General features: G+C 44.3%; 1 pseudogene; it reads left to right on the top strand.

Moving 5' to 3' along the window:
• Window positions 1-1,598: 1,598 nt before the first annotated feature.
• Window positions 1,599-21,089, top strand: part of LOC139180695 (pregnancy-associated glycoprotein 1-like) — a 37,759-nt pseudogene continuing 18,268 nt past the window's right edge.

The raw sequence follows: 21,089 nt of genomic DNA, 5'->3' as shown, positions 1-21,089 counted from the left end.
CCCCTCCTTTTTTTCTTTTGGTTTTCTTTGGTTTTGTTTTTGATGGGCTGTATTTTTGTTTTTCCTTAGAAGATATTCCACTCTAAATGTAGAGTCATAAGAGGAATTTTAAAGCCACTTAAGTAATGTGTTGTTATAGATAGCTAATCAGCAACCTGATGTCATTACCTTTATTAGTCTTTGTTCTCAATTTGTTCAGTTCAGTCCAGTCCTTCAGTTGTGTCCGTCTCTTTGCAATGCCATAGACTGCAGCATGCCAGGCTTCCCTATCCATCACCAACTCCTGGAGCTTGCTCAAGCTCATGTCCATCGACTTGGTGATGCTATCCAACCATTTCATCCTCTGTTTTCCGCTTGTCCTCCTGCCTTTAATCTTTCCTAATATCAAGGTTTTTCTAATGAGTCAGCATGTTTAGTATATATTCAGTCTCATTTTAAATCAACCAACATGAATTAAATTCCTCTCTGTCCCTACTGCACTCCCAACTCTAGGCCAGAAACAAAAAATTGCAGAGACTGAAGGCTGATTCCAGCACATCACTGTGGAGATTTCGTCCCCCCACCCCCCCCCTTTTTTTCCCCAGAAAAACAAAAATTAGTTGCTAACATTAAAATCAGTAGATTGAAAAAAAAATAAAATCAGTATATTGTACATAAATATCCAAACACCTGATTCTCTTGAAAACATGACCAACTTGCCTGCGTTCCAGCATGGGTGAAGTGGAGGAAAGGCTGCTCCCAGAGATAAGGCCTGTGCTGCCCAGATTCCAACATGGCCACCTAGTCCTAGTATCATATCTCCTGCCTCCTGGGGCCATGAGCTTGTGAGAGCTAGACTTCTAGATCTCTTAAGATAAAGACTACTTTTGTCTTGATCAACTTTGACTTTGAAGCCTTTAACCCAGAACCTAGCACACAGTTCTTCCTTATACAGTTGTTGGATGGATATAAAATATCTTGTGGATGCATATGACATTTCTTCCAGTACTGAAACCATGCAATTGAAGTATTGTTCTGCCCTAAATCTTTGATGCAGACTGGCATCATAGGTGACCCTGATGTCTGCCAATAGACCCACTACCTTAAGCCAGTTGTATGTCCCTGGGCTGTCCCTGAAGTCTTCACTTTGCCATTTTTCAATTTATCCTCCTAGCAATCTCTTCTCCAATGAAGACAGCAATGCATATCTCATGAAATGGCTAGGAAGATGACATGAAACCACAAATGTCGAGCATAGACCCTAGTATCCATTTTCATGATGTTCTTAGAAGTTTTTTTTTTTTTTTTTTTTTTCCATGTAGGCAAGGTTCTCTGTCTTCTTAGATGTCCATGCAGATCAGTTTGATTTTCTAGCTAAGCTTCAAGGAAGAGATTACAGTTCAATTCTCTGTATTCTGAGAAGCTTCAAAGGCCACTGACCAAGGACACTGAGGAAGGTAAAGATTTTATCAAGACCTTTGTGTTTTTTTTTTCAGATCTTTTAGTGGCCTAAAGAGAAAAACTCAGGTAGGTCAGAGTATGTATAACTGGGGGCTCCTGGTCACCACTACATGCTATGAACCCAAATGTCCCTGAGTACTTGGAGCCAGGAAAGAAGCATGAAGTGGCTTGTGGTCCTTGGGCTGGTGGCCTTCTCAGAGTGCATAGTCAAGTAAGTATAGGGACTGCAGGTCGCATCATATTCCTTTCTCAGATTTTTTTTTTCATCTGATTATTGGTCTACCTCTCAGGTCTAGAAGGGAATGGAATATTTCCCTAAGAGTCTTAAAGCTCAACTCTTACTTTCTGATAAGTAACTTGCTATAGGAACTGTGGATCCCAAGGTCTTGGTTGGGTTGCACAAATCTTGGGGTCCAATCATATCATGACCTATTGAAAATGCAACACCTTGTAACTGTTCAGTGCACAGTCAATGCAGATGTCGATGTGGTCTTGTGGAATAGCACTTTCTATATTTTATTCAACATGTCCTCTTTTTTCCCTGCCTACTGCAGTGTGTATATGCCTATGTCTGCATCTCTGTATCACTGTCATTTATCTCTCCATCTCTTTGGAAGTCAGTGGAGTGTATTTCTCTTTGTGTTGTTTTCTTTTAATTTTTCACTTGACTCTTCCTTCCTTCTCAAGCCTCTGAATTTCCCTTACTTGTTCCCTATATCTTGGATTCTTCTTTCAACTCTCTCTTCTCTGTCAACTTGGAGATAGATACACTGTTTTATATCTGACAAGCAGTGTGACCACAGCCAACTCAGAAACCTCTTGCATTTCAAATTGCTCCCTTGTAAAAGAGGATAAGAGTCCCCCTTCTACCTTCTTCCTTGAGATTCTATGAGAAGGAATGAATGGGATGGCAACAGCAATGCTAATGGCTATCATTGTTGAGACTGGAAGATCCTCTGGAGAAGGAAATGGCAATCCACTCCAGTATTCTTGCCTGGAAAATCCCCCTGGTGGGTTACAGTCAATGTGGTTGCAAAGAGTGGAACACGACCTAGCGACTTCCCTTTCACTTTCACTGTATATACATCACTTCACTTATCCCCAAGGTATCCTATTTGGAGGGTTTATATTGATACATTCTACTATTTTGCCGAAGGGGAGACTGAGACATCACATGGTCATATGGCTTATTCAAGACTGCAGAACAGAACCTGTATTGAAATCTATGTCTTTGCCATGGTATATGCATAAAATTCTGATAATAATGTGCCTCATAAATATGATTAGAAAATACACAAGGCCATAACAATGCAGTTATACCTTAACACTGACAGCTAATTGTAGCATCTTCTTTGTTTTCTTTGTCAAATGCTCAGTGAAAGAATACCTCTAAGGTGAGTGAAGACCATGAGAAAAACCCTCAGTGGAAAAAACATGCTGAACAATTTCCTGAAGGAGCATGCTTACAGACTGCCCCAGATCTCTTTTCATGGCTCAAATCTAACTATTCATCCACTGAGAAACAGCATGGATGTGAATATTTTGGGAGGATGGTATTCCACAGTGCCCCCTGGTGCTCTAGCTTAGCACTGGGGCTCATCTGGAATTGCCAGGTGGGATGTTGGGGTTAGGGTTCCTGAGGAGGCAGAGACACTGGAAAACAGGGACCCCCCCCAACCAGAGAAGAAGGCACTCTCACCCTCAACTGTTGGTCTTTGTGACTGTGGCCCGGAAATTATCAGGTGTCAGGTAAATATCCATTTCTGTGTCAAAGATGTGTCATTTGTTTGAGGGCGATTGTTCTTTCTGAACTAAGTGAACCACTCAGTTACAGATGAAGAGTGAACCATCACTGATCATAAGTTAGAACCAACTGGAAAGCAATTGTGAATCCCCAGGCAGAGGAATTCAGTTTCCACAGATGCAAGAACGACAGCGCTAAAAAGTTACTGAACCTGTATTCTGTGTATGGACATAAGAATCACTGTGGTTACTGTTTTTAGATTAGACCAAGGGCTTATTTTTACTTCAACAGTGCCCATGCCAGCCTGAGAAATAGACAAAGAGTAAATACATGTCAAATGAAAGGGTCACTTGTGAGCTGTTGATTGGATGTGGTCTGAGTTTGGAGATAGTGGCTGGGGTTGATCAAGAAGGACCTCCTGAAGAAGCGGGTGCTAAGGCTGGGTTTGAAGAGACACAGAACTTCTCAAATGAAGTCTTGACATCAGGACTTCCCTGGGTGTCCAGTGGTCCTGCAATCCCAGTGGTTATGCCTCTGGGCTTCCCATACAGGAGGTACCAGTTCAACACCTGGTCATAGAGTCAATATCCTGCATAATGTAGCACAGGAAAAATATATCAAATGCAGATACCTCTGTGACCAAAGTCTGTGAGCTGCACAGTGGTTAGAAGTTGGTATCAAGGGATATGTGACACTGAGCGGGAGGCATCAGTGTGGGAATAGAGGGTAGCCAGTTCTGCACTAACCCACTCCTTCCTTCTCCCTGTAGTTGGTCTACCTGGGTAGCATCACCATTTGAACACCCCCTCAGGAATTCCAGGTTATCTTTGACACAGGCTCATCTGACTTGTGGGTGCCTTCTGACTTTTGCCCCAGTCCAGCCTGTTGTGAGTACAGACACCCTGTACCCAGACCATCCTTCACTTGCCCTGCCACCCTGTTTCCACCCTTGGCACCTGATGACACTCATCTCTTGTTTCTGCAGCTATACATGTTAGGTTCAGACATCATCAGTCTTCCACCTTCCAGCTTACCAAATAGACCTTCAGCATCACCTATGGATCTGGGAGAATGAAAGAAGTTGTTGCTCATGACACAGTTTGGGTAACAGTGTAACATATGCTGAGTCAGGACTGGCTAGGGAGTGACCACTACTTGCAAAACAGATTCAGGACCATCTGACAGGACCCTTCCTAGCCTAACTCCCATAGATATTGGCCATCTTATCCACAGGATCATGTCTCTGGGGAGGCAGTGCCCATGGTGACACACAAGCAAAGAAATTAGGTAACCCAGAGAGTGGCTTGAGGTGTGGACTTGCAGCTCTTCCGCCCATGAGCAGTTCAAGGTTCATTTTGCTGGGAGTGAGAAAAAAGGATAAAAGCACCCACTTTTATATTCACGGACTGTTCCAGGCACTTTCAGGTGATAACTGGTTTAATCCTGCATCAACCCCACACAGCAGTTACTCTGGTTAGCTCATGAAACATATGAGGAAACAGTGCAGACAGCAAGAGCCTTGCTGAGGGCACACATGTGGTAAAAGGTGGAATTAGGCTGGCTTATCAGACTGAAGTTGCTGTGGAGTGGTTGGGGACAGGATAAAACTGATCTGAGGACCCTGGGGGAAGTCAAGGGCTTCAGGTATCCATAGTGGGAAACTGGAGGCCTGAGAAGTCAAGGGGCCTGATAAATGAGTTCTCACTCTAGAGGACCCTTGAGAGTCTAATTAACCTATGGCCTGCCTCCTCCAAATTATTTGAGTAGTTCCACTCTCTCACTTTCTCTCTCATACACACTCACAGAAATATACACATATCCCCAAAAGTGATTTCCCCAGGCAGTAATTTCATAGAACCCTGCAAGCAAGATTGTGTTTTCGGCTTCTGTCTTCCTGGACAGACACAGAATATACCGTACATTACAGAGAATGCAGTCCATTCCTGTCATTAGGTCACAGTGATGCCAAACAGAAGGGTATCTTGCTCTCAATTGTTTTGTCCATAAGGTGGCACCACTGGGACCTGGCCTAACTCTTAGTTGCCCCACTTGTACAGAAGCCACGAGACCAATTTGACTCAGTCAGGTGGTATTATTCAGAGGGGCAGATGTTATAAAATTCACAGCCTCTCTCAAATGGAACCCCAATTACCCTCCCAGCTTGGTCTAACCATCTTTGGGCCACCACAGACAGAGCCCAGCCTCAATTCTTCTCTGAGGATCTAATGGCAATGAATCTCAGGCCAGTCCTAGCCCCACTTCATGTATCATGTATCATGTAAGTGGGAACACTCTTTTTTTTCCCACAGACTGGGGACCTTGTAAGCACTGACCAGCCATTCGGTCTAAGCCTGGTGGAATACGGGTTGAGGATATATGTTTTGATGGTGTCTTGGGCTTGAACTACCCCAACATATCCTTCTCTGGAGCCATTCCCATATTTGACAACCTGAAGAATCAAGGTGCCATTTCTGAGCCTGTTTTTGCCTTCTACTTGAGCAAGTAAGTCTGAGATGGACAATCCCTTTCTCCAAATTAGCTGTAAGATGCTTTCAGGTGCATGGAAATTATAGAACACTTGATAAAGAAGTATCCTGAGTGATAACCTAACCCAGGATAACTATGGACCCAGGACCCTACCTGGCTTCACCCCTGGCTTTTATAAATAAAAGTTTATTGGAACACAAGCCTACTCCTGGGCTCAAGATCAGTAACTTGGTCTGGGCAGGGGGCGGGGGGTGGGGTGGGGGGGGCGCGGGGCGCGGCGGTGAGTGAGGAGAAAGGCTAATGGAAGGCAACAGGAAACAAGTTGAAGAAAAAGGCATTAGGTTATGCTTATGAATTTGATCAGGAAGGAAGGAGAAGGATGGTGGATATCTTTCCTTTCTCATTAGTATTTCACTGGGAGCCCAGGACCAGCTACCCAATTTGTAGGAGCCAGTGAGAAATGAAAGTGTGGGACACAAAAGTGTGGGACCCCTTGTTCAAGAAATATTAGGCATTTCAAGACAGGGAGAGCAGAGGTGGGGTCCCTTCTGTGTTTGGGGCCCTTTTGACAGTAGAGGTCACAGGCCATTGGAGCCAACGCTGGGTGACCTGAACCCACACCCTTAGAATTCCCAGGCCTTGATTTTCCTTAAAAAATGACAAGGGGGAAGCCAAAACACTTCAGCACCCTGTCCTCTGAGGGTGTCTGAGCACTCAGGTTGCTGGAGATCCAGGGTGTCTTCAGAAGACATAGTGGGTGGAGCCCAGCCAAGTGATTCAGCTTCTAACCTCCTCTGTGCCACTCATTAGTCAGTAACAGACTTCAGTCTCGATCTCAATCTCTCCTAGACTCAATTTCTGCATCTGTACATGGGGACCTTATTAGGGCCTTGATGGGTGGACAAGCACAGCTGTCAGACAGTGCTATTGTTACTGTCCTCCAAGGATCGCTCCTCACTTCTCTCTACAGAGATGAGCAGGAGGGCAGTGTGGTGATGTTTGGTGGGATGGACCACTGCTACTACAAGGGAGAGCTCAACTGGGTACCATTGATCCAAGCGGGTGACCGGAGTGTACACATGGACTGGTAAGCCTCTTTCTCTGAGGGTCAGCCCAAGTGATGCTCCCACTACTGTACATGGACACAGAGAGACACACACAAATGTATTCTCAGACACACAGTCACACAGACATATACACTACCCACAATGACACAGACAGACACACAGACACATGGAAACACACAAGCAGACATGTATAAACCTACACAGAGACACATATAAACATGCATAGCTAGTCAGAGATGCACAAGCACACACAGAGACACATACAAACACACATACAGACAAACACACAAGCACATAGATATACAAACAACCCATGGGTTCATAATCCCCAGGCCTTCTGAGCATGGCTCTGGTCATGGTCCTAAAAGGCACCAGAGAGGTCTGTGTACCTGGGAGAGGGCTGTACCCACTTCCCTTTGAGGTGGGGAGCATGGTTAGAGGATTTTACCATGTGGTGACAGAGGACCAGGGAAAATATCTCCAGCCTGAACAGGGTTATGGTAAGATGACCAACTGTCCAGGGCTACCTAGGACATAGGAAGTTCTCAGTACAGATAAATTTCAGTTAGAAATCAGAGACAGTCCCGAGAAAATGGGGAAAACTGGTCTTCTTAGGCAGCAGCTACCCAGCAGTGGAGAGAGGTTGGCTGCAGTCTTAAGATGTGAAAGCAACTAATAAAAAAGACACACCAAGTTCTTGGGCACACAGTGGGACAGGGGCTATTACAGAGAATCAGGAAGGTGGGATCCAGGAGTGACCTGAGGACAAGAGGCATAATTGATAGGATTCTGTGTGATACCCACAGACAAAAGTTGACCTGTCCTTTGGAGTTTCTGTGGCCTCATCATGTATTTCCTGGCCAGGGTCTCAGGGTCTGAGCTGGTTGTAGGAGTAGTGCTGGGAGACACCCTCAACAAGAGAAGCCCCTCTCTCTCCCTACTATGAGAATCTGTTGCCCCTGTGAATCTGCATCTTCACTCTGTGTGTGACCTGTTATTTGTTCCCCACCAGATACAGCTCTCTGAAGGTTTCTTATTGTTTTCTCAGTCTTCATTCACTCATTGGACAGACAAGCTTTGGACATCCACTGTGTGCCAGGCACTTTAGGGAGGCAAGGAGAATAAAACTCGCCTTCACATCTAAGAAGGCAGATGTACATGAAGTGACTTGCCCACAAAGTGAATTGTGACTTTGGTACATGCTAGACATGCAGCAGACTTAGCAGCAGCAGACATGAGGAGGAGAAGGCAATGGCAACTCACTCTAGTACTCTTGCCTGGACGATCCCAGGGACAGCGGAGCCTGGTGGGCTGCCCTCTATGAGGTCACACAGAGTCGGACATGACTGAAGTGAGTTAGCAGCAGCAGACATGAGGAAGGGTCTACAGAGAGTGACTAAGACAGGAGACTGATAAACACTGGGGAAAAGACTTCCTGAAAACAATACAATTAAGCTGGATTCTGGAAGATGAGAAGAAATTTGCTAGTCAAAGTGCAGTGGAATCTTCTAGGAAGGAAGACCAGCTTGTGTCAAGGTACAAAAGATCCTTGTGCATTCAAGTACTGCATTCGAGGATGTCAAGAAAGGTGCTATGTCGAGAGCAAAGGAAAAGAGGGTGAGAGATGAAGGGCTGTTTAGGAAACAGTTGGGAAGGGGACAACTCTGGGGAGGCTCAGAGTGACCTTGATGCCCACTTTCTTCCTTTGTCTCTCAGCATCTCCATTGAAAGAAAGGTTATTGCTTGTTCTGGAGGCTGCAAGGCCTTTGTTGACACCGGGGCAGCATTCATCGAAGGCCCAAGAACACTGGTCGATAACATGCAGCTCATCGGGCCCATGCCACCAGGTTCCAAGGTGAAGGGTCATGCTCCAGGGTCACTCCCAGTCTCCACACATAACAAGAATCACCAGGGCCAACCTCTCACCCTCTCTCTCTAACAGCACTATGTTTCATGTTCTGCAGTCAATACACTGCCCTCTATTATCTTCACCATCAATGGCATCAACTACCCAGTGCCAGGTCGAGCCTACATCATCAAGGTGAGGGGACAATACTGAGGGTTGGTTCTCAAACTGGAGCTTGCAGGAACCCTTGGGCAGCAGCAGCTGGGAGGAGGGCGCCCTCTGGAGGCCATGTCAAACCATTGCAGGTGCTGCTGAGCCCTGTAGCTGTGCCAGTGACTCCCACAAAACCAATCAGTTGAGAGTAAAGGGCCGTGTGGGACACTGATCTTTCTGAAATAAATGTGGAGAGGCCACACCATATGTCATGGTGGGAGTCAGGGAGAGGGGAACACTAAGGTCCTCAGTCCACAAAGAGCTTCAATTCAATCTGAACTCAGAGATGCATGAACATGAAATTTAGCACTAGCAGTCCCTGAAATAGGCCATGTTACAAGGAGAATGGCTGGGGACAGTCCCAGTGTGATGTCCCAGCATAAGTTAACAGGCTCCCTTCCCTTCTCAAAGTTTTCCTTGTTTGGATGATAAATTACATGGTCAGCCTAGTTCTTGGCTGCATCGCCCCTTGCTCCGACCAGGTGCCTCTTTTGTGAGTTGGGGTACCCGACCCCTCTGTGGTGATGTTGGATGCTAACGTGAATAAAGTGTGCACTGTGACTGCTCAGCCATGGCACTGTGTGGAGGCTTCATGTCAGCTCCCAGTGGGAGTTCAGAGCAGGCTGATGGGGTCAAAGAGAGCTTTGAGGAAGGCAGAGAATTTCAGGAATTCTAAAACCAGAAACTCATTGAGCCATATGGAGGGTTGCTTGGTTCTAGGCAAAACTGCACTGGATTCCATGCAAATGGCATCTCAAGATGGTCTGCACTGGGGCACTGGGGACTTACTTGGGGTGATGAGGGCTACAGACTGACCAGTGGGGTTGGGGAGCCAGAGTACGTTACCCAACCAATCCTGGAGTGGCCAAAGAGGGTGAGTGTGGGCTGAAGGAGGTTTCTCAGAGTTCCTGAGTTAAATCTTAAAGACAGTGTTGTGGGCACTGCTCTATTTAAGATGGATAACCAACAACGAGTTGCTGTGTAGCACAGGGAACTCCACTCAGTTATATGACAGCCTGGATGGGACGGGTGTCTTCGAGACCAGGACACCCAGATACATACGGTTGAGTCCCTTTACTGTCCACCTGAAACTCAGAATATTGTTAACCAGCTATCATTCCAGTTCAGTCGCTCAGTCATGTCCGACTTTTGCGACCCCATGAATCACAGCACACCAGGCCTCCCTGTCCATCTTCAACTCCCGGAGTTTACTCAGACTCACATCCATTGAGTCAGGGATGCCATCCAGCCATCTCATCCTCTGTTGTCCCCCTCTCCTCCTGCCTCCAATCCCTCCCAACATCAGAGTCTTTTCCAGTGACTCAACTCTTTGCATGAGGGGGCCAAAGTACTGGAGTTTCAGCTTCAGCATCATTCCCTCCAAAGAAATCCCAGGGCTGATCTTCAGTACGGACTGGTTGGATCTCCTTGTATTCCAAAGGACTCTCAACACTCTCTCCAACACCACATTTCAAAGGCATCAACTCTTCGGTGCTCAGCTTTATTCACAGTCCAACTCTCACATCCATACGTGACCACTGGAAAAAAAATAGCCTTGACTAGATGGACCTTTGTTGGCAAAGTAACCAGCTATACTCCAATACAAAATAAAGTTTTTTTTAAAATAAAGTACAGATTGTGGGGACGCAGGAGGAGAACTAGCATTCTCTGCAGAGAAAACAAGGAGCAGGAGTCAGAAGGAAAGAAACAGGGAGTGAGGAGAGCTATGGACACACTTGTTCTTTTCGAAAAAATTATATTGAAGTGTGGCTAATCTTCAGTGTTGCATTACATTCTGCTGCACAGCAGTGTGACTCAGTTATACACATAAAAATATATATATTTTCTTATTCTTTTTCATGGGACTTATTGCTGAATACTGAATATAGTTTCTTATGCTCTACAGAAGGACTTTGTTGTTTTTCATTCCTCTGTTTCCCAACTACCACTCCTCCCCTCCCCCATACCCTTCCTCATGGCAACCTCATGTCTTGGACCTCTTTGGTTTTGGATGAACTCTCATATCCCCAGATGCTGTGAAAACCCCTTGATACTTACCAAAAGAGGGAAATAAAACAAAGAATTGTGCTTGGTCTGGATATTGCGGGGAGTCTCCGGTAAGGTCTCATGCTGACTGGTGTGTGTCTCTGGCTCCCCCAGGATTTAGAGGCCACTGCTATACTGCCTTTCTAGAGAACACTGTGAGTCCATCTACAGAGACCTGGATCCTGGGTGACGTCTTCCTGAGGCTGTATTTCTCGGTCTTTGATTGAGGAAATGATAGGATTGGCCTGGCACAGGCAGTGTACATTCTTGGAGTGGTTGAGGAATCAGTAAGGCTGCTCAAGACACACACTCACTTACACTTTGGGCACTTCTGCCCAGGATGCTGGTGAACTGTGTTTGGTGGTCTGCACACCTTATTCTCAGTAAAGAATAGAGTGTTTCACTCTTAATGGTGCTGAAACAAATGGTTGCCTCTGTTTGTGTCTGGGAGTGCAGTATCTAGAACCAAGTCTGTAAAAATTGAGAGGAGTCCTATTCCAACTGGCTTAAAGGAAAAGGAAGACTCATTGAAATGATTCTTGGAACCCAGGACACAAGACTCAGAGCAAATAAAAAGATCTCAGTAACTGGACCCAAGAAATCAGAAGTTATCAGTTCTCTCTATCTTACCCTCAGTTTTTCCCTTCCCTCTTCTTTGATGGTCTTAGCCTGACAACTTTCTTCCTTTAGGCTTCTACACCTAGTGATGGCCTCCAAGCTACCTGCCCTAGGTTTGTATATCCTGAAGGCATCCCCTAGTAAGGAAAGAAGCTTGGAGCCATTAGAGTTCAAGGGTGTTCCCTGAATGACCCATCTCAGTTCACATGTACAGCCCGAGATCAGCCATCCTGGCAGGGCCATGGGGTCCTATGATTTGCTTTACATGGTCACTGGCCATGACACAGCAGCACACATGATTGTCAAATTCCTCCAGAACTACATGACTGAAGCTGGAGAGACAGCCCCAAGGATAGCGACTGGGGGATGGTCTAGGCCATGGAAGAGTTTGTGATGACCCACCAACTCTAACCACCTTCTCATTCAGAGGAATTATAAGGGGTAATGAAATAGACTCTTTTCATTCCATCTCAGATGATCTTATTGCTGGACTTCTCCTCCAGGGGATTTTGGGTGAAGTCCTTCATGCAGAGCTGGTTCCCTCTTGTTCCCACACCCCAGTCATCAGCTCTCTGCCACATAAGCCTGCTCTGTCCTTTCCAGTCCTACTTGGTGAATGGTGGCCCCAGTGGATCTCTAAGCCATCTCTCTCCTCCAGGGCCCAGAATGCCCCTTGCTTGGCCTCCAATGCTGCTGGGGAGAATGCAATGCATGTATCGGGGGACCCTGGGTACACAGAGCCTTCAGCCTTTCTGAGCTTCCTCCAGGGGTGGAGCTACAAAGTATTTGCTTGGAGCTGCCCTGGTTAGGCACTTTTGCAGTGGGAGCATCCGTTCTTTCCACCTGGACCCCTCAGTAGATGCCTCAGCTAAGACAGCATGGGTCAGAGGTTGATTTCCTTTCAGATTGACTGGTTTGATCTCCTTGTTGTATAAGGGACTCTCAAGAATCTTCTCAAGCATAACAGTTAAAAAGCTCAATTCTTTGGCATTCACCCTTTCGTATGGTCCAGATCTCACATCTGTACATGATTCCTGGAAAATCGTAGCTATGACACTACAGACCTCTGTAGCAAAATGAGTCTCTGCTTTTTAATACACTGTCCAGGTTTTTCATAGCCTTTCTTCCTTCCAAGGAGCAAGTGTCTTTTAATTTTGTGGCTGCAGTCAAGGTCCATAGTGATTTTGGGGTCCAAGAAAATAACATCTGCCACTGTTTCCACTTCCCCCTCATCTATATGCCATGAAGTGATGGGACTGGATGCTATGAATGTTGAGTATTTTTTTGTGAATAGTTTTTTGAATGTTGAGTTTTAAGCAAGCTTTTTTCATCTCCTCACCTTATCAATTGGTCTTTAGTTGTTTGCTTTCTGCTATTATGGTGGTGTCATCTTCATATCTGTGGATGTTGATATTTCTCCCAGCAGTTTTGATTCCATCTTGGGATTTATGCAGTCCAGCATATCGAATGATCTTTCCTACATAAAAGTTCAATAAGCAGAGTGACAATGTATACTGTGTCATGCTCCTTTCCCAATTTTAAATCTTGTAGTTGTTCTGTGTCTGATTCTAACTGCCAATTTTTGACCTACATACAGACTTTCAGGAGATAGGTAAGGTTATCTGCTACTCCCATTCTCTTAAAAATTTTCCTCAGTTTGCTGTGGTCCACACAGTGAAAGGCTTTAGCACAGTTAGTGAAGCGGATGAAGATGTTTTTCTGGAATCCCCTTTCTTTTTCTCTATGGTTCAAAGGATTTTGGCAATTTGATCTCTGGTTCCTCAAACCAGTTGTACATCTGGAAGTTCTCATTTCATGTACTGTGAAGCTTAGCTTGAAGGATTTTGAGGATTATCTTGCTAGCAAGTGAGATGAGTGCAATTGCATAAGTTGAACATTCTTTGCAATTGCCTTTTTTTTGAATTGGAATGAAAACTGACCTTTTCCAGCACTGTGGCCACTGCTGAGTTTTCCAAATTTGCTGACATATTGAATGCAGCACTTTTACAGCCTCATTCTTTAGGATATTTTAAACAGCTCAGCTGGAATTCCATCACCTCCACTAGCTTTGCTTTTAGTGATGTTTCCTAAGGCCCACTTGACTTCATGCTCTAGTATATCTGGCTTTACATAAGTGACCCAAACATCATCTCTATCTGGGTCATTATGACCATTTTTGTATAGTTCTTCTGTGCATTCTTGCTACCTGTTATTAATCTCATCTGCTTCTGTTAGGTCTTGGACGTTTCTTTCCTTTATTGTGCCCATCTTTGGATGAAATATTCCTATGGTATCTCCAATTTTCCTGAAGAGATTTATACTCTTTACAATTTATTGTTTTCCTCTAATTCTTGCACTTTTCATTTATGAAGACTTTATTATCTCTCCTTGCTATTCTCTGGAAGTCTGCATTTCATTGGGTATATCTTTCCCTTTCTTGTTTGCTGTTCACTTCTCTTCTATACTTAGCTGTTTTCAAGGCCTCCTCAGGCAACCACTTTACCTTTTCACATTTGTTTTTCTTGGTGATGGTTTTGGTCACCAACTCCCATACATGTTACAAACCTCCGCTCATAATTCTTCAGGCTACCAGACCTAATCACTTGAATCTATTTTTAATCTCCACTGCATAATCATAAGGGATTTGATTTACATCATAGCTTAATGGTCTAGTGGTTTTCCTTACTTTCTACAATTGAAGCCTGAATATTGCATGCTTCTGCCTAAGCAAGTGCAGATTATAGTGCCAGATTACCACCCACCACTCCGTGTAGGTATGGAACAAAAAATACAGTTTGAGGACAATACAGTGGAAGTGAGAAATAGATTTAAGGGACTGGATCTGATAGACAGATTGCCTGATGAACTATTGACAGAGGTTCATGACATTGTACAGGAGACAGGGATCAAGACCATCTCCATGGAAAAGAAATGCAAAAAAAGCAAAATGACTGTCTAAGAAGACCTTACAAATAGCTGTGAAAAGAAGAGAAGTGAAAAGCAAAGGAGAAAAGGAAAGATATAAGCATCTGAATGCAGAGTTCCACAGAATAGCAAGAAGAGATAAGAAAGCCTTCCTCAGCGATCAATGCAAATAATAGAGGAAAACAACAGAATGGGAAAGACTAGAGATCTCTTCAAGAAAATTAGAGATACGAAGGGAACATTTCATGCAATACTGGGCTTGATAAAGGACAGAAATTGTATAGACCTAACAGAAGCAGAAGATATTAAGAAGAGGTGGCAAGAATACATAGAAGAACTGTACCAAAAAACAGCTTCATGACCCAGATAAACACGATGGTGTCATCACTCACCTGGAGCCAGACATCGTGGAATGTGAAGTCAAGTAGGCCTTAGAAAGCATCACTATGAACAAAGCTAATGGAGGTGATGGAATTCCAGTTGAGCTATTTCAAATCCTGAAAGATGATGCTGTGAAAGTGCTGCACTCAATATGCCAGCAAATTTGGAAACTCAGCAGTGGCCACAGGACTGGAAAAGGTCAGTTTTCATTCCAATCCCAAAGAAAGGCAATGCCAAAGAATGCTCAAACTACTGCACAATTGCACTCATCTCACATGCTAGTAAAGTAATGCTCAAAATTCTCCAAGCCAAACTTCAGCAATATGTGAACTATGAACTTCCAGATGTTCATGCTGATTTAAGAAAAGGCAGGGGAACCAGAGATCAAAGTGCCAACATCTGCTGGATCATGGAAAAAGCACGAGAGTTCCAGCAAAACATCTATTTCTGCTTTATTGACTGTGCCAAAGTCTTTGACTGTGTGGATCATAATAAACTGTGGAAATTTCTGAAAGAGATGGGAATACCAGACCACCTGACCTGCCTCTTAAGAAACCTGTATGCAGGTCAGGAAGCAACTGTTAGAACTGGACAAGGAACAACAAACTGGTTACAATAGGAAAAGGAGTAAGTCAAGGGTGTATATTGTCACCCTGCTTATTTAATTTATATGCAGAGAACATCATGAGAAACGCTGGGCTAGAAGAAGCACAAGCTGTAATCAAGATTGCCAGGAGAAATATCAATAACCTCAGATATACAGATGACACCACCCTTATGGCAGAATCTGAAGAGGACCTAAAAAGCCCCTTGATGAAAGTGAAAGAGGAGAGTGAAAATGTTGGCCCAATGATCAACTTTAAGAAAACTAAGACCATGTCACCTGGTCCCATCACTCATGGGAAATAGATGGGGAAACAGGGGAAACAGTGTCAAACTTTATTTGGGGGGCTCCAAAATCACTGCAGATGGTGACTGCAGCCATGAAATTACAAGACGCTAACTCCTTGGAAGGCAAGTTATGACCAACCTAGATAGCATATTGAAAAGCAGAGATACTACTTTGCCAACAAAGGTCCATCTAGTCAAGGCTATGGTTTATCCACGGATCATGTATGGATGTGAGAGTTGGACTGTGAAGAAAGGTGAGCGCCAAAGAATTGATGCTTTTGAACTATGGTGTTGGAGAAGACTCTTGAGAGTCCCTTGCACTGCAAGGTGATCCAACCAGTCATTCCTAAAGGAGATCGGCCCTGGGTGTTCACTGGAAGGACTGATGCTGAAGCTGAAACTCCAATACTTTGGCCACCTCATGCGAAGAGTTGACTCACTGGAAATGACCCTGATGCTGGGAGGGATTGGGGGCAGGAGGATAAGGAGATGACAGAGGATGAGATGGCTGGATGGCATCACCGACTCGATGGAAATGAGTTTGAGTGAACTCCGGAAGTTGGTGACGGACCAGGAGGCCTGGCATGCTGTGATTCATGGGGTTGCAAATGTCGGACATGACTGAGCAACTTAATTGAACTGACCCTAGGTTTGTTCTGGCGTTTCACATACATAGCTGTGTGACCTTGATCAAGTCCCTTAACCTCTGTTTTCTCCTCTGGAAAATGGGCACCATGATGATACTTTAACCTTTTAGATTGCATATGTGCCTGCAAGGAGCAGGCGGCCCTTAGAGGACTTTCTGGTTCCTGAGTTTGGAACAAATGTGAATTATTTTGCCACCTGGGGAGAAGGAAAATTTCTGTTTAGAGGTTATGCCTGCCATCCCCAAGGTTAAATACTGATTCAAGCCAAATGACATCTATTTCTGAACCATAACACAGAACTGAGTTGATGTTTCTGTTTTCTGGGGTCCCACAACAGCTAATGATTACTGTCTCAGATTCCTCCCTCCCTCAGCCTTACCAGTCAGCCTTTCCTTGCTAACTACTTCTAGACTGAAATCAACTGCAAGGAGAGTTGTAAGGCGTTTGGTCTCTTTTCGGTTTCCCACATCTCCAGTGTAGCAACAAGTAGCTGTTTTGGCTTCTTGTCATAGCAACAACTATGGCAACTTGCACAGTCCAATCTCAGCCTGTTAAATTTAACTGTCCCCATATGGCCCCTCATGGTTAAAATACCTACAGTGGCCTTAGAAACCTGCCTATGCCCGCTGTTTAATGAGGAAATATGTGTGGACCTGATCTAGTTTGCTTTCCCAAGCATGATTCTAACCATGCATTGAAGGAACCAGACATTTAGTCATCTAACTACAAACAGGAATTGACTAAAGCAAACCACCCTGTTGGGGGCCGGCATGAGGCACTCCGCCCGTGACAAAGTTCATGAGGAAGGACATACGCAAAGGCGGGATCGAGCCTCAGGAGTCCCCCCTGGAAATCCTCGAGCATCTACCCCCATAACCAGAGCCTGCCTACTTTACTACTTTGTGCTCATCTACACCTCTGACTTTACGGGGGACTGTCCCCCACCACCTCTTTCGGAGAAGGAGTTAACTTAGAGCTCCATTTAATAAAAACTCCTGGGCGTGATAAGAGTGTTTTAACCTACAAACTCCTCTGAAGGTTCTCTAGCCTACCTGACAGGCTTGTCCAGCCACATGTGATTGCTCACAGCCTCCCAACCTTGAGAGGCACGAGATGCTTTAAACCTTCTGAAAACAGGTTATTTAGAGAAGTTAGAAAAGTATTAGTATAAGTATAGTGGGCTGATTAGAAATTGTATTGGTGAAGGGTTTTCCATTTGTTGAGCCAATGTTTACTGCTAAGTCTCTACATCCCCTGCCCTTATACACATTAATGAATATATAGAAGAAATAAGTATTAACCTTTGATATAAATCACGTTAGACCTTAGGCCAAGTAAATTCTTTCCTTAACTAAAACCCACTACACCCTCACCCTATAGGAATGTAACTTTATTTGAGTGACGTCTGTTTTAAGAATAATCACCCTTGGAGAAATAAGTGTTGACTGACCACTGTCACAAGGAGAGGGTCATAAATCGTCAGCAGGCCTCCCTGGCCAGAAGATGATGTAACACCCCTAAGACCTCTGTATACATTTGTGTGAAGCACCTGACTTTAATAAAAGTCAGGACTGCTGTCCCCGCGTGACTTTTATATAACATCTCAGTGTATAAAAACAGACTCTGGAAAATAAAGAATTGGGATCAGTTTCTCGAAATACTGGTCTCCCCATGTCGCTCTCTCTCTCACTCTGGCTGTCTCCATCTGGAGTGCGGAACCCACCATGCTTACTAATTATGCCTGGGCTTCTAAGATCTGACCAGGGAGGCCTCAGTGTCTCCTTTCCTTCGGGAGAACGGAAGGACGCTTGCAGCCTATGTAAGTGGTGCAAGCTTCTTTTCTTGAAGTTTTATTGGTCTCCCGCATAAACCAAGCTACTCAGCCTCTTTTCTCCACTGAATTTTCCTACTGAGCTATCCTCATTCTATTACTCTTTATATCTTTGATGAATATTTAAATAGTCGCCGACGCCATCCCCGCTTTGAATACCCTGGATCAGCCAGGGCTGGACCCCGGCACCACCCATCATGCATTTCTCGCTTACCTCAAAACAATATTGAAGTGATCTGCCATGACAATCTCTTACATTGGCATGTACACTCTAGACGGGACACTTTTCCTCTGGACTCGTTTTTCACCTAGTGCAGAATGTCTACCACGAGGCTGGCCCTCACCTGGGTTTTGCAGACTTAGCCCACTCCAGATCCCTTCCACATCCGTCAGTAAAATCTAGAGAAAAAACTCAGTCAAAGCTCTCACTTATGCAGAAAAACAGCTTTTGTCTTTTTTAGAAAACAGTGTTTGGTAACACATTCAAAATTTTGTGCTTCTTGCCTTAGATTCAAGGACTTGTACCAGAGGATGGGAAGCTTCCCCTTTGATCTAAATCTTTCTCTACTCCCACCAGGGCCAGAGGCTTCACTGGATCCTGTGCCCTCACTGGTATTGTTCAGTTGCTAAGTCATGTCTGACACTTTGTGATTACATGTATGGCAGCAAAACAGGCTATCTCGTCTTTCACTATTTTGCGGAGTTTCCTCAAACATGTCCATTGAGTCGGTGATGCCATCTCATCATCTCATCCTTTTGACACCTCTCCTTCTGCCAACAATCTTTCCCAGCATTAGGGTCTCTTCCAATGAGCTGGCTCTTCACATCAGGTGCCCTAAATGTTGGAGCTTCATCTTCAGCATCAGTCTTTGCATTAAATATTGCTCTACCACTTCCAAAACAAAACTCATGTTTCCAATCACCTAACAATATTGAGTATTGATAAGGTTTCATAGAACAAGGATATTGTCCCCTGGGAAATCCCAGCACTGCCGCCCTGCCTTTCTCTTACCATTCTCTCCACCTGGCATAGAATTGTTTCCCTACAGCTTCTCTTGCTTGAAAAGGCCTACCAACCTATCATTGTCAGCTATCCAGGAGCTGTTCCTTCCTCTTTACCCAAAGACTTCTGCCTGCTCCCTGATTGTCCTCTGTACATCAGTTCAGAGGACTTGCTATATCATGCTAACTTCTTGCTATATCATGGGGTGCAGCACACCAGGCTTCCCTGTCCATCACCAACTTCTGGAGCTTGCTCAAACTCATGTTCATCAAATTGGTGATGTCACCCAACAGTTTCATCTTCTGTCTTCCCCTTTACCTCCTGCCTTTAATCTTTCCCAGCATCGGGGACTTTTCTAATAAGTCAGTTCTTCCCATCAGGTGGCCAAAGTATTGGAGGTTGAGCTTCAGCATCGTTCTTTCCAATGAATATTCAGGACTTATTTCCTTTAGGGTGGACTGGTTGGATCTCCCTGCAGTCCGAGGGACTCTCAAGAGTCTTGTCCAACACCACAATTCAAAAGCATCAATTCTTTGGTGCTCAGCTTTCTTTATGGTCCAACTCTCACACCCATCACAACTTCTGGCAAAACCATAGCTTTGACTATACAAACCTTTGCTGGTAAATCAATGTCTCTACTTTTTAGTATGCTGTCTAGGTTTTTCATAGCTTTATCTTCCAAGGATCAGTGTCTCTTTTTTCACAGCTGCAGTCACTATTTCCAGTGATTTTGGAGCCCAGGAAAATAAAGCTTGTCACTGTTTCCATTGTTTCCCCATGTATTTGCCATGAAGTAATGGAATGGGATGCCATGGTCTTCATTTTTTTGAACTGTACATACCATTTCAATATCATCCCTAAGAAAAAGAAATGCAAAAAGCTTGTCTGAGAAGGCCTTACAAATAATTTACATAAGAAGAGAAGCAGGAGGCAAAGGAGAAAAGAAAGACATACCCATCTGAAGGCAGAGTTCCAAAGAATAGCAAGGAGAGATTAAGAAAAAAAAGCCTGCCTAAGTTATCAGTGCAAAGAAATAGAGGAAAACAACAGAATGGGAAAGACCAGAGATCTCTTCAAGAAAACTAGAGACAGGGAGGGAACATTTCATGCAAAGGTGGGCATAATAAAGGACAGAAATTATATGGACCTAATAGAATCAGAAGACATTAAGAAGAGGTTGAAAGAATACATAGAACTGTACAAAATAGATATTAATGACCCAGATAACCACAATGGTGTGATCACTCACCTAGAGCTAGACATCCTGAGATGCACATCAAGTGGGCCTTCAGAAGTATCACTAGGAGCAAAGCGAGTGGAGGTGATGGAATTGCAGTTGAGCTATTTCAAATCTTAAAAGATGATGCTGTTCAACTGCTGCACTCAGTATGTTAGCAAATTTGGAAGACTCAGCAGTGGCCACAGGACTGGAAAGGTCGTATTCATTCCAATCCAAAAGCAAGGCAATTTCAAAGAATGTTCATCTCCCACACAGTTGCACTCATCTCACATGCTACCAAAGTAACTTCTCGAAGCAAGTCTTAAACAGTACAGGAACTGCGAAATTCCATAAATTCAATTTGGATTGACAAAACACAGAGGAACCAGAGATCAAACTGCCAGCATCTGCTGGATCATAGAAAAAGCAAGAGAATTGCAGAAAAACACCTAACTCTGCTTCATCGACTTTGCAAAAGCCTTTGACTGTGTGGATTACAACAAGCTGTGGAAAACTTACAGAGATTGAAATACCAGACCATCTTATCTGCCTTCTGAGAAATCTGTATGCAGGTCAAGAAGCAACAGCGAGAACTGAACACGGAATAGAGTGGTTCCAAATCAGGAAAGGAGTATGTCAAGGTTGTATACTGTCACCCTGATTACTTAAATTAGATAAAGAGTACATCATGAAAAATGCCCAACTGGATGAAGCACAAACTGGAATCAAGA

This window comes from Bos indicus, chromosome 29 (assembly GCF_029378745.1).
Source record: "Bos indicus isolate NIAB-ARS_2022 breed Sahiwal x Tharparkar chromosome 29, NIAB-ARS_B.indTharparkar_mat_pri_1.0, whole genome shotgun sequence".
Classification (NCBI taxonomy): Eukaryota; Metazoa; Chordata; class Mammalia; order Artiodactyla; family Bovidae; genus Bos; species Bos indicus.
The sequence above is the reverse complement of the archived record's forward strand: the minus strand, read 5'-3'. Positions and strand labels throughout refer to the sequence as shown.